General features: G+C 38.3%; 1 non-coding gene across 1 annotated transcript; it reads right to left on the bottom strand.

The window, feature by feature from the left end:
* Nucleotides 1-2,948: 2,948 nt before the first annotated feature.
* On the bottom strand, nt 2,949-3,055 carry LOC127125135 (small nucleolar RNA R71). Its single transcript, XR_007804594.1, has one exon. It is a non-coding gene; the product is annotated as a small nucleolar RNA R71 (small nucleolar RNA).
* Nucleotides 3,056-13,320: the final 10,265 nt, after the last annotated feature.

Below are 13,320 nucleotides of genomic sequence, written 5' to 3' on the forward strand. Positions count from 1 at the left end.
CATTATTCTTAAAGTATCCGTAGTCGAGCTTTATTGTAAAGTGGGATAACATTAAAGCATTAAGACTATTATGTTTGTAGACTGATGATCACATCTCATGGATCATGGATAAAGAGTTATCAAGTCTTAAACATAGGTATGAATATTAAGAGTAATATTTATACCGGATTGACCCGCTATGAGAATACTATATAGAAAGTTATGCAAAGTGTCATAAGTTATTCTCATGGTGATAATGGTGTATACCACTCTTCGACCTGAAACCACTATGGACCCTAGATGTAGAGTCGAGTGCTTTATTGCTGATCCAACGTTGTCCGTAACTGGATAACCATAAAGACAGTTGATGGGTACTCCACGAAGCATACTGAGGGACATAAGTGACCTAGATTGAATTTGCCCATCCTGCGTAACAGGATAAATGTCTATGGGCCCAATATTGAACTGGACAAGGATGACACGGTCTATGCCTTGTGTTCAATATAGACATAAGGGCAAAAGGGTAATTATACACATAATTATTATCACATAAGGACTTGTCAGATCACATGACATTTGATAACATGAAATAATATCACACTTTTGGACTCAATTTAATTAAATTATATTATTATTTGTTTCGATTTATTTTATATTATTCGATATTACTTGGTATTTTCCTTCTATTTATTCCAGGCAACATTATTTGAAGCATACGTGAAAAAGAAAGAAAAGGAGGTGCAAAAAGATGATGAGAAGCAATTTCCACTAAAGCCCAGCCCACAACTATCAACTAGAAGCACTGAAGCTGTGACGACCTCCACACAAGGTGTGACGAGCGTCATGTCCCCCTGCTTTGTGTTACGAGCGTAACACGTGATGTGACGAGCGTCACACCCTATTCCTATATTTTTGGGTTTGACGCGTAACAGAAGCACGTTCATCCTGCTTCTTCGCTTGACCAGTAGACTCGTTGAAACTTACTGAATGGACTATGGAAGAAACGGTTACAAAATGGATTGATATAAATAGGACCAATTATGGAACCCTGAAAAAGACGCTCAATTTTCCAGTTTTCGGCACCGCATTATTTTTACTGTTTTTTCTTATTTTCCAGCACTCTACTTTCCTAGCAATTTTTATTTCCTTTCCTTTTCCAGTCAATTTTAAAGCATTCAATTAATTTTCTCACAATAGTTTCTACACCTGAAACTATTGTGTAATTTTTACTGGATCTAACCTTACGTTAGATCATAGTATTTTATTCCTTCGTTTTTATTTTCTTGTCCGATCGAAGATTGTAAGAACAAATCCAACCGGTTTGTGGTGGAGAGTTCAAGCATCGAAGCTAGGAATAATCAAGACTTCTATTAATTTTACAGGTTCTTTAATTTTATTGCTTAAATTTATATATGCTATGCACTGCTATTTATTTATATTGTCTGTCTGATATGGCTGTATGTAAGCATAATTATTGTTTAGGCTTGTTTAGCATGTCTGGCTAAATAAACTTAGATATCGGTATATAGAGTAAGCAGAATGAAGGAATCAAAACTAAGTTGGTTTAATTTTGTTTAAAAACATAATCACTCTTTTTATGGTCTCAATTTACAGAGTTAATACCAAGGTTTTTGTACGAGAGTAAAAGACATAAAGAAGTTAAAATCAATAGAACGACGGTTTGAGCTTTTAACTGGACAGTGTAAATTGGACATTAATTTTAAATTAGGGCGAAAGCAATTTTTAGAGTTAATTAAATTCTAATCATTTTCAAAAAGTATTTTTAAAGGTTAAATGTGAGGACGAGAGTTAAGCATTTAAGTTTAATTATATAATCTAAGTCAACAGAGCGAGAGTTTGAGACAAGGGTGTTTAAATGGTTAGCATTTTCTTAAAAAGAGTTTCTATAGATTCTATTGTTTTCAAAAAGTGATTTTGGACTTAACAAATTAGTGACAGCGCACGTTAATATAAAGTCATAGTCTATTCGACAGAGCGAGAGTTTGAGAAAAGGCTTTTAAATCAATAGTGTCTACTGAAAAGATTTACTTTAAAACTACGAAACCAACGAAGCTTTGATTCCCTAGTTACGACGAACTGCATACCGATATCCGCTTATTTGATATTTAATCTAGATCTTATTTTAGTTTTATTTTTTCCCTAATCAACAAAGTATCATCCGCCTTAGCTTTACGAAGTAACCTTAGAAAAACGGTATATCGATTCATAAGTCCCTGTGGGATCGATATCTTTTATTACTACGCGATTAGACTGTGCATTTGCAGTTAATACCCCAATAGACTCATAAAGTCGCGATCAAGTTTTTGGCGCCGTTGCCGGGGACTTTTATTTAGTCGATATCGTAACTCTTCCGTTACGCTGTAGAGACTAAGGCAATTTTTATTTCTTGTTTTTCGTTGATTTGTATGCCACACACTCGCTCACAAGGCGAACCATACTACTTACGAATCAACGACGTTGAACGATATCTCCGAGTCTTACGACGAATTCGGGAGTATCGTGCTGCAAACAATCTTCCCCCAATCGAAATTCCTGATCTTAAAAATCTTCTTCCTTCGCCGATACCCGAGATGGCAGAACCAGCTCGTGCTCTTCGAGATTACGCCGCTCCATCGCAAGATGAGCCGCATTCGAGTATTGCTCCACCCGCAATCGAAGCAAACAACTTCGAACTTAAACCTTCGCTGTTACAGGCAGTACAACAGAATCAATTCTCTGGAAATCCTACCGAGGATCCAAACCTTCATTTATCCGTATTTGTTCAATACGCTGATACTGTTAAAGCTAATGGTGTCACTTTAGAGGCAATTCGACTTCGTCTTTTTCCTTTCTCGTTAAGAGATAAAGCTAGAAGATGGCTTCAGTCTCTTCCTTCCAACTCAGTCATCACATGGAATGAGTTGAAGAAAGTCTTTCTTGCCCGATATTTTCCTCCAAGCAAAACAGCTATGTTAAGAGCCCAGATAAATGGATTTAAACAGAAAGATAACGAGTCTCTTTTCGAAGCATGGGAAAGATACAAAGACATGATGAGACTTTGTCCACACCATGGTTTAGAGGACTGGTTAGTAATTCATACCTTCTATAATGGTCTCTTATACAACACAAGATTAACAATAGACGCCGCCGCAGGTGGTGCGCTTATGGATAAACCTTACGCTGACGCTTATCAACTTATCGAAAGCATGACCCAAAACCATTATCAGTGGGGAAGCGACCGAACAATGGTAGAGAAACCTCAAACGAAAAGTGGCATGTACGAGATAAGTAGCCTTGATCATGTTAATGCAAAAGTGGATGCTCTTGCCCAGAAAATTGAAAGTTTAAATGTATCACCTCCAGCCACCGTGGTTGCCGTGACTCAAAATTGCGAAGTTTGTGGAATCCAAGGTCACACTCCTACAGATTGTCAACTCCTAACAGGAATCCAAGCAGAGCAGGTGAACTATGCACAAGGAAATACTTACTCGCATACCTATAACTCAAACTGGAAGAACCATCCTAATTTTTCATATAAGAGTAATAATGCCTTATACGCACCAGGACAAGCTCCCAATCAAGCCCCAGTTATACCACCTGGATATCAAAAGCCGACCCCATATACACCTAACAATAACGTTCCTAGGAAATCATGATGGAGAACTTCATAGCTTCTCAACAGCAAACCAATAAAGATTTCTTAAACCAGAATGTACACACTAACGAACAGATTAAACAACTAGCAAGTAAAGTAGATGCCCTGGCTACCCATAACAAAATGCTGGAAACACAAATCTCACAAGTAGCTCAACAACAAGCACCTACTGCTGCCCCAACTTGTACATTTCCTGGACAACCCCAACCTAACCCGAAAAGCCACGCTCATGCAATTATATTGAGAAGTGGAACAGAGATAGAAGGACCATCTGATCCAAGAATTGAAAAACAAAACTCTAAAAAGTCAACTGAGGAAGAAAATAAACCTAAGGAAAAGGAAGAGAGTAATAAGGAAACCGTAGAAAAGAAAGAACCTTATGTACCTCCACCGCCTTACAAACCACCTATCCTTTATCCTCAAAGGCTTATTAAAACCAAAGACGCGGGCCAATTTAAAAAATTTGTTGACCTACTGAAACAATTAAACGTCACCATTCCTTTCACAGAAGCTATTACACAGATGCCCTTGTATGCTAAGTTCTTAAAAGAAATTCTTTCTAATAAAAGGAAACTTGAAGATAGCGAAACCGTTACATTCACTGCTGAATGTAGCGCTATAATCCAGAATATGCCTCCTAAAATTAAAGATCCTGGTAGTTTCTCTATACCCTGTCACATAGGAAAATTTTTCATAGACAAAGCTTTATGCGATTTAGGAGCCGGTATCAGTGTTATGCCCTTGTCCATATGCAAGAGACTTGAAATAGGAGAATTAAGACCAACTAAAATGTCTGTGAAATTAGCGGATCGTTCAGTTAGATATCCCGTAGGAATTCTTGAAAACGTTCCCGTGCGCATAGGTCAATTCTACATTCCAACCGATTTTATAATTATGGACATAAGAGAAGATGAAGTTACACCCATTATATTGGGAAGACCTTTCTTAGAAACCGTCGGTGCTATCATAGACGTAAAACGAGGACGACTCACTTTCGAAGTAGGAGAAGAGAAAATTGAGTTCATTCTTTCCAAATTTTTGAAAGCACCTGCAATAGAAGACACATGTTACTTCATGGATATCATCGATGAATGCATAAAAGAAACAGAAATAGAAAATGACAAATTGTCTGACTATCGTGTAGAAAACAGACTGAACCATTGTTTAGCAATAACACCGGATCCTACGCAATGCCTTAAGAAACCAATCCTCGACCTGAAAACACTTCCCAAAAATCTGAGATATGAATTCCTAGACTCAGAACTTGAACGACCCGTGATAGTCAATGCAGACCTAGGAAAACTCGAAACCGAAAAACTCCTACATATCTTAAGAAAATATTCGACCGCACTAGGATACAACATCACCGATCTTAAAGGGATAAGTCCTTCTATTTGTATGCATCACATCATGCTAGAAGAAGACTGTAAAACTTCTAGGGAACATCAGAGGAGACTAAACCCGATCCTGAGTGAGGTAGTGAAGAAGGAAGTAACAAAGTTATTAGAGGCAGGTATCATATATCCTATATCTGATAGCAAATGGGTTAGTCTTGTACACGTAGTACCAAAGAAGGGAGGTATAACAGTTATCGAAAATGAAAAAGGAGAAACTATAACCAAACGAATCGAATCGGGATGGAGAATGTGCAATGACTATAGGAAACTAAACAAAGCAAACCGAAAAGACCATTTTCCTTTACCATTCATAGACCAGATGTTAGAACGATTAGCAAAACATTCTCATTTCTGCTATCTAGACGGTTACTCAGGCTTCTTTCAAATACCAATTCATCCTGATGACCAAGAAAAGACAACATTCACATGTCCTTTTGGTACCTTCGCTTATCGACGAATGCCGTTTGGCTTGTGCAATGCTCCTGCAACCTTCCAAAGGTGCATGATGGCAATATTCGCCGATTTTCTCGAAAACATCATGGAAGTCTTTATGGATGACTTTTCCGTATGCGGGCAAAGTTTCGAAGAATGTCTTGAAAACCTAGAAAGAGTTCTAGAACGATGTGTAAAAGTAAACCTAGTACTTAATTGGGAAAAATGTCACTTTATGGTACAAGAAGGAATTGTTTTAGGACACATTATATCAAATAGAGGAATTGAAGTAGACAAAGCTAAAATAGAAGTAATCGAAAACCTTCAACCTCCAAAAACTGTGAGAGAAGTATAAAGCTTTTTAGGACATGCTGGTTTTTATCAACGATTTATTAAGGATTTCTCTAAAATAACTAAACCTTTAACCGGATTATTAATGAAGGATGCTGAATTCATCTTCGACAATAAATGTTTAGAAGCATTTCAAACACTTAAACAAACATTGATCTCCGCGCCCATAATGCAGACTCCGAATTGGAATGAACCATTCGAAATAATGTGTGACGCAAGTGACTACGCCGTAGGCGCTGTTTTAGGACAACGAAAGGATAAAAAACTTCATGTCATATATTATGCAAGTAGAACTCTAGATGAAGCACAGATGAATTACGCCACGACCGAGAAAGAACTTTTGGCAGTAGTATTTGCACTAGATAAATTTCGTTCTTACTTGGTCGGAGCTAAAATAATCGTTTACACTGACCACGCTGCCATTAAGTACCTCCTAACAAAAAAGGACGCTAAACCTAGACTCCTAAGGTGGATCTTGTTGTTACAAGAATTTGATTTGGAAATCAAAGATAAAAAAGGAACTGAAAACGTCGTAGCAGATCACCTTTCTAGACTAGAAAATCTGGAACCAGAAAGAACATCGATCAACGATGACTTCTCGTACGATAGACTTATAGCTAATTTGGAAGAAAATAGAGCTGATGAACGGGTAGAGGCCACCTTGGCTATATGCGTTACACCATGGTACGCCGATTTTGTCAATTATTTAGCCGCCAGAATAGTTCCACTTAATTTATCCTACCAGCAAAAGAAACGATTCTTCCATGACTTGAAACATTATTATTGGGACGACCCTTTACTTTTCAAAAGAGGCCCCGATGGTATTTTCCGTCGGTGTATACCTGAAGAAGAGATAGAAAGTATAATCCAACATTGTCATTCCGCTCCTTATGGTGGACACGCAAGTACATCCAAGACCTGCTCTAAAATCCTACAAGCCGGTCTTTATTGGCCAAACACATGGAAGGATGTGCATGCTGCTGTCAAGAAATGTGATAGATGCCAACGCACAGGAAACATATCTAGACGTGACGAGATGCCACAAAAGGGCATTTTGGAAGTAGAGATTTTCGACGTGTGGGGAATAGATTTCATGGGACCTTTTCCACCTTCTTTCGGTAACAAGTACATACTCGTAGCGGTTGATTACATATCAAAATGGATTGAAGCCATAGCTTCCCCAACAAACGACACGAGTAGTAACTAGACTCTTTAAGAATATAATCTTTCCAAGATTTGGTATCCCAAGAATAGTAGTCAGTGATGGTGGATCGCATTTCATATCTAAGATACTTGAAAAACTACTGTTTAAGTATGGTGTAAAACATCGAGTAGCAACACCTTACCATCCTCAAACCAGTGGACAAGTGGAAGTGTCTAACAGAGAAATTAAACAAATATTGGAAAAAACAGTCGCCACCTCAAGGAAAGACTGGTCATCAAAATTACCCGAAGCTTTATGGGCTTATCGAACTGCTTACAAAACTCCCATAGGAACAACCCCATTTAAGCTTATTTATGGTAAATCTGGCCACCTCCCAGTAGAGCTAGAACATAAGGCCTATTGGGCTATTAAAAATTTAAATTTAAACTATAAGGCCGCCGGTGAAAAGCGAATCCTTGATATAAACGAATTAGAGGAACTTAGACGAGACGCTTACGAAAATGCCAGAATCTACAAAGAAAGGACGAAAAAATGGCATGATAAGCGCATATCAAGGAAAACTTTCAAACAAGGCGACGTAGTCCTGTTGTTTAACTCTAGACTTAAGTTATTCCCAGGAAAACTACGATCTAGATGGTCAGGCCCTTTCCAAGTTACTAATGTTTTCCCTAGTGGAGCTGTGGAAATTAAAGGCAAATCTATGGAAGCATTTATCGTAAACGGGCAGCGTCTGAAACATTATCACTATGATGAAAACAATGAAGACTCGCAAGTCCTGAAATTAGACGTATTGTCTCCTAAATCTATAAATTAACATTTACTAGTTTTATGTCGAGCTTGCGACATTAAACAAAGCGCTTCGTGGGAGACAACCCACAAATTTTTACTATCTTTTCTTTGATTATTCTTTTGATTTTATTTAGTATTCATTCTTCATTTGTTTTATTTTATAAAACTTTTCTTCTTTTCTTCTTTCGGCATCTGGCCAAATCCTGACTAAATTCTTGTTTCTCTTTTCTTTAGTTATCACTAACCTGATGGGACAAATTGATCGTATGGGTATCAAATTCAGAGGGAAAGCTCAGAAACAAAAGTTTGAAGAACTAGCAGAGAGAGAGATGCTACCTAGTTTCTATGCTGATGATTGGGCAATGACTGCCCTTGGACTAAGAGAGAGTGTCATGTATCTGCTGAGTCAAATACGGTGGGAAACCACTCCTATTCGAAGACAATTTGTCACTTACCGGAGGCTAACTCTAGAATTCCTTAGCTCCCTGATCTATCTACCCAGCCATGGAAAAGGAATAAGCAGAGGTTTCATTCAGTTCAGGATGTTCAATATGGAGTATCAATTTAACATTCAAGACTTTACTAACCTTTTAGGGTTTCCTACCTCTTTTGATACATTCACCATGAGCCAAGAAGACCTTTTTTAATATAGAGAACTTGAACATTTTTGGGGAAGTTTAACGGGAAATGACGACCCTGAGGAGCATGAGTTTCTTTCTGGAAACATACATAACCCAGCTTTTCGTTATTTCCATAAAATCCTAGCACACACTCTTTTTGGGAAGAAATCAAACATTACCACAGTTTCACGTGATAAACTCTTCATCATATTTTGTGCTTCCCAGAACCGTCCAGTGAATGGTGCCACTTATATGTTGGCGAATTTTGACCGCCTTATTCAAGATGACCGAGCACCAACTTAAATAGGCGGATTGATAACCATGATTGGTAATGCTATCGGATTACGCCAACCCATGCTTGACTTGAGCCCTTTTTGTGGCATTGCGCCTATGAGTATACCCTTCCTCTTCAACACTATGTTTATAGGAAACCTAGGACCTGAAGAGTTTGAGCTAATAATTAACAACCAAGTTCTTTGCCTATTCACCTTGTCTAGCCCGAGGACTAGTGTTCATAACCGAAACAATTGGCTCTACAATCTGAATGGAATACCTTCTCCTGTTAGATCTACTGAATCCATCCAAGACTATGAGATTTGTGACGACCAGATTCCTTATGCTGAGTCTGACCCTCAGACACCATCTGGTTATTATGATATTGACTCTCCACCTCATCCTATCCCGGCCGAAGAGTCGGCAATACCTGATCTTAGACATCATATGCTCGGAACTGATTATAACACCTCCATTCAAGCCTTGATGTCAGAACAAGAAGCCATCAGAAAAGAGCTAACTAATATGGGACATGAATTTCTGGGATACATGAGCAGTATGACAAATCAATTCCACGAGTTGCTAAACCGTGTTAACTCCTTTGCTCCCCCGGCCAAAGATCCTACAAGTGGCTAGAAGTTTTTAGTTAATTAGTTTTAGTTTTAGGGAATCTATAGTTTCATTTAACATTATTTTAATCTTAGTATTTGTTTTCCATGTTTTCTTTTACCTTCAAATGTTACATTATGTTTATGAAGCTATTGCATTATTGGTTTATTTTATTTCATTTTGTTCTATGCAATATCTACAATTATCAATAATGATATTTACTGTATGCTGCTTACATAGCCTATTAGAAAAAAACATATTTACACTATGGTGTAATAGAGTAGCATGCATGGTATTTCTAAAATATATCAATAGCAAAATAAAATAAACATAAACAAAACAAAATAAAAACAATAAAATAATAAAAACATATTATGAAGCACCCACGTAAGTGACCGTTGCAAGCTGACTGGTGTGACGAGCGTCACACAAGCCATCACGGTCGTCACGCAAATGCATGTGACGCCCGTAACACCTTCCGTCACGAGCGTGACAGCTTCAGAATAGGTGAACATTGGTGACCATTGGGGACACGACCGTTACCCACCCAGCTTTTTATTTTCCCCATTCATTCACCTTTACTCCATCCCAATCACATTCATCCATATTTATTTTCCTTTCACCCACTTCTCTTCCAACTTCCAAAAACTCTCCCTATAAATACCTACACTCCATTTCTCCCTAAACCACATCATTCTAACAAACAATTCTATACAAATATATTTGCATCCTCTTTCCTTCTTTCAACCCACCTATCAATATGGCGGAAAACCAACAATTCGGAAATATCATCTTCCGATCCGAAGATGATAACTATCAACGAGAGCAATTCGATCGATTTCAACAACGAGGTGTCGTCTCTACCAGGTATCCTGATTTAAATTGTTTACAAGAATTAGGATTACTTCAAGGTGTACAATGGATGCTTAGGCTTGCTGATTTAACCTTTCTTTGCACACACAATCAACCTACCTACCCATCACTCACCTTAGAATTTTTAAGTTCTTATTCATACACCACTCTAACCGGTGAAGACGAGTACTTAACCGGTACCGCAACTTTCCACATGTTCAACACCGAGTACTCACTATCCCAGGATCAGTTGAGTGCCATGCTACAGTTCCCTGTAGGAGACCAAGTCCACCCAAGAATCCCTCCGAACTCACAGTGGCCCATAAACGCCTTCGACCTCTTTAGAAAAATATCCGGTGTGGAAACCGATAATTGGGATGCACTACTTGCTTCACACATACATAACCCAACCATCCGGTATTTTATCCGCATTCTGCAAAACACCATTTTCGGTCGACCCAACAACAGCAAAGTCAATGCCAAGGAATTATTCTTCCTCCACTGCGTCTTTGCAATGGATACAAAGGTAAACGCCGCTTCTTTCTTATTTCACCATATTCGCACCCTATGTGCTAGAGGCCGCCAACCTTTCGTGATTGGAGGATTAATAACCTCCATAGCACTTGGTTTGAATCTAGGGGACCGACTTCAAAATTTACAAGCTCTCCCACCCCTAGTTATGGATATAAGCTATTGTCGCTCCAGCCGCTTAATCAAAAATAGGGTAGGCGGAAGGTATTATCTTATGGTGAATAACCAAGAAGTCCCAAGCGTTGTTTTACCCAACATTGCCCTCACAGATGTCACCAACCCCGACCGATTCATCTACGACCTTAATGCTCCCGAAGCTACCGAGCCTACACAAGCGAACCCGGCCCCAAACGAGTTTGAAGAAATGGAGCAAGGTGATCAAGGTCTTGAACAACAGTCAGCCCCGCTTAACCCTTCCGATAATGCAACTGGTCCATCCTCCCGACGTTGTCGAAGAAGAAGGCCAGCAACTAATGATGAGATCATGGATGCTATTGATGCCATGCATGCGCAGAATACCGAAGTGATGCAACTGATGCGCCAGATGCAACATCAACAGGAAGCAAGGAATGCAATAACCGACCAGCGGTTCACTGATTTGCTCAACAGGTTTGATGACTTGGAAGTACGTCAACACTCACCGGGCCCGAGAACAAGAGGACGCAGGCAAAATTGAGCATATTTACTTTATTTTCCTTTCTTTTCGCTTTTCTTTAAAACATTGGGGACAATGTTTCATTTAAGTGTGGGGGGGGGGGGGGGGGGAAACTTTGTTTCCGTTATGATTATTTCTTTTCCAACATTCCTCTTTCAAGTATGTTATCTTCCCTTTCATTGTTATTTCCCTTATCTAAATATAATATATTTATTTTAAGTCGAGTCCCTAGTGTGAAAATTTTGTATTATCTTTTCCCCTCAATTTTCTTGAGCCAAAAAAAAAATTTAACACTTAACACACTCAATAAGTATAAAGGTTGCTTATTTGATCAAACTTGAGTAAAATTAAGACGAAAATTATTACCGCCCCAACGCTCTACAAACCTCAACATGTTATATCAGAAAAGTCCCTATTATACCAATCCCTTGAACTTTTAGTTTTATAGTAACCCCGAGTAGTTTATACGAGAAGTCGGCACCATCCTAATAGCAAACTACGTGGAGAGCCGATGAATATAAGTGAATGATTCCCAAGACAATATATTAGAAAGAAAAAAAAATCAGGAATGCACTAATTAAGTTAGGTGATCCTTACCCGATCATTTAATCCAAAGGTTGCGGACCCTACAAAAACATTGTATGAACGATCCACTGTGAGTTGGTTCAGCGGTTTCTGGTGCTGAACTTGGTAGGGCAAACTACGGTCCGATCCCCCGCAACTTGCAATGGACTAAATAACGAAGTTATCCAACTTATGTACCAGAACTTCAAGCTAAAAAGGGGAATCAGAATCGCTAACCGGTTACTCCACTATGTGCGCGAAAAGATAAAGGGCTTAATGTGATTTCACTAGAATAAAAACGGGTGAAATAAGAGTAAAAGAACTAGGATAGCTATAATAGCGTAACTCGAACTGGTTTGCATAAGGTGAGGTTATCTGAGGTTGTAATGGTAGTTGTTGATGTTAAGATTAAGCTCAGGCTATTTCTAAATGAGATTTACTTGCAACCTGGCGCGAATTGATGTGTGTTTAGAAATTTCATCTAGCTAATATTTTAAAACGATTTCTATACTGTATCTTGCTTGAGGACAAGCAAAAGTCTAAGTATGGGGGAGTTTGATAACATGAAATAATATCACACTTTTGGACTCGATTTAATTAAATTATATTATTATTTGTTTCGATTTATTTTATATTATTCGATATTACTTGGTATTTTCCTTCTATTTATTCCAGGCAACATTATTTGAAGCATACGTGAAAAAGAAAGAAAAGGAGGTGCAAAAAGATGATGAGAAGCAATTTCCACTAAAGCCCAGCCCACAACTATCAACTAGAAGCGATGAAGCTGTGACGACCGCCACACAAGGTGTGACGAGCGTCACGTCCCCCTGCTTTGTGTTACGAGCGTAACACGTGATGTGACGAGCGTCACACCCCATTCCTATATTTTTGGGTTTGACGCGTAACAGAAGCACGTTCATCCTGCTTCTTCGCTTGACCAGTAGACTCGTTGAAACTTACTGAATGGACTATGGAAGAAACAGTTACAAAATGGATTGATATAAATAGGACCAATTATGGAACCCTGAAAAAGACGCTCAATTTTCCAGTTTTCGGCACCGCATTATTTTTACTGTTTTTTCTTATTGACCAACACTCTACTTTCCTAGCAATTTTTATTTCCTTTCATTTTCCAGTCAATTTTAAAGCATTCAATTAATTTTCTCACAATAGTTTCTACACCGGAAACTATTGTGTAATTTTTACTGGATCTAACCTTACGTTAGATCATAGTATTTTATTCCTTCATTTTTATTTTCTTGTCCGATCGAAGATTGTAAGAACAAATCCAACCGGTTTGTGGTGGAGAGTTCAAGCATCGAAGCTAGGAATAATCAAGACTTCTATTAATTTTACAGGTTCTTTAATTTTATTGCTTAAATTTATATATGCTCTGCACTGCTATTTATTTATACTGTCTGTCTGATATGGTTGTATGTAAGCAT

Source organism: Lathyrus oleraceus, chromosome 2 (assembly GCF_024323335.1).
Source record: "Lathyrus oleraceus cultivar Zhongwan6 chromosome 2, CAAS_Psat_ZW6_1.0, whole genome shotgun sequence".
Classification (NCBI taxonomy): domain Eukaryota; kingdom Viridiplantae; phylum Streptophyta; class Magnoliopsida; order Fabales; family Fabaceae; genus Lathyrus; species Lathyrus oleraceus.